General features: G+C 44.1%; 1 pseudogene across 1 annotated transcript in view; it reads left to right on the top strand.

The window, feature by feature from the left end:
* The first annotated feature begins 895 nt into the window (after positions 1-895).
* LOC108537488 (H/ACA ribonucleoprotein complex subunit 1-like) overlaps positions 896-1504 on the top strand; it is a 1421-nt pseudogene continuing 812 nt past the window's right edge. Inside the window, exon 1 of the transcript XR_001887826.1 lies at positions 896-1475. The product of XR_001887826.1 is annotated as an H/ACA ribonucleoprotein complex subunit 1-like (transcript). The remainder of the gene's footprint in view (positions 1476-1504) is intronic.

Below are 1504 nucleotides of genomic sequence, written 5' to 3'. Positions count from 1 at the left end.
CAGAAATCTTGGAAAAGAAGAGGAAGTTCAATGGTAGGTGAATAAGATGACATCTAAAGTGTTCTCTTAAAGCTACTCAAGTTCCACGAATATCTCACAGCACAAAGCTCAAGTGTGCGCCAACAACTCCTCACGCCACAAGATGGGACATCCTTCCAACCTCTTTTTGCAAAAGTTTCCAATTCTGTCTCTTATAAGACTACTTTTCATACCCACGTATTCCGGATTTTGTAGTGCAAGCAAAGACAAGATGGGAAGGGGCTTCCATTTGTTGATGCCAGCTGCTGTATGGACCAGGCCCTGCCCATGCATCCGTACTGGTTCTCTTTTATCCCCATGTCAGCCATAACACGTAAGCGTTAACCTCCATTGTACAGATGAGGAAACTGAAACTCTAAGAGAATATGCAATCTACCCAGAGCCACGCAGCTTGCATATGTAAGAGTTGGAATGAAAATCCAGTCTGTGTGAGTCCCAAGTCCCCTTCCACTATATGGTTTCCATTTCATTTTGCAATCATCCTGGCTGCGATATGTCTGCCCTAAAACATAGTAAGTAGGAATACTTGTCTCTGTACCTTAACCTAAATCCTTGGGTTTGTTTTTTGTATTTGGAGGTGTCATAACATTACAATAATTTGATTTTATTTGAATAGTGAGTATTATACTCCTCAGTCTAGAGATTTGTGACATTCCAGTCTAAACTGGATAATAGCAATGAGGCTTCTTCAAGGTGACCAGTATGATTAATAAAAGTAGAAATAAGTGGAATTGCTATGGAGTTGCTACTCCTGAATTTAAAGCTAGTTGAGATTAAGTACATGTTCAACAAGATCTCTAGGGGTGTGTGTTCAAGACCAGGGCCAGAGGTGCACGTGGGACCAGGAAGAGAGAGAATGTCTTTTCAGGGCGGGGATCGTGGAGGCTTTGATCCAGGTGGTGGAAGTGGCGGTTTCCACCGCGGTGGCAGCAGCAACCACTTCTGAGGTGGAGGCAGCGGAAATATCAGAGGTGGCGACAGGGGAGGATTTGGACGAGGGGGTGGCTGCAGAGGCTTTAACAAAGGCCAAGACCAAGGACCGCCAGAACGTGTAGTCTTATTAGGAGAGTTCCTGCATCCCTGGGAAGATGACATAGTTTGTAAACGTACTACAGAAGAAAATAAGATGCCTTATTTTAATGCTCCTTTTCACTTAGAAAAGAAAGAACAAATTGGAAAAGTGTATGAAATATTTGGACAACTTAGAGATTTTTATTTTTCAGTTAAAATGTCAGAAAACGGGAAGGCGTTATACTTTAGGAAACTATAGAAGTTTTATATAGACCCATATAAGCTGCTACCACTGCAGAGGTTTTTACCTCGACCTGCAGATGAGAAAGGACCTCCAAGATGTGGTGGCAGGGCAGGCCGAGGAGGAAGAAGGGGAGGTGGCAGAGGTGGTGGCAGAAGTGGTGGTTTTAGAGGCGGAAGAGGAGGTGGAGGTGGGGGCTCCAGAGGAGGAAGA

The sequence above is a fragment of the Rhinopithecus bieti genome, unplaced genomic scaffold (assembly GCF_001698545.2).
Source record: "Rhinopithecus bieti isolate Rb0 unplaced genomic scaffold, ASM169854v2 scaffold_13262, whole genome shotgun sequence".
Lineage (NCBI taxonomy): Eukaryota > Metazoa > Chordata > Mammalia > Primates > Cercopithecidae > Rhinopithecus > Rhinopithecus bieti.
Note: the sequence above shows the minus strand (reverse complement) of the source record. Positions and strands in the feature narration are given on the sequence as shown.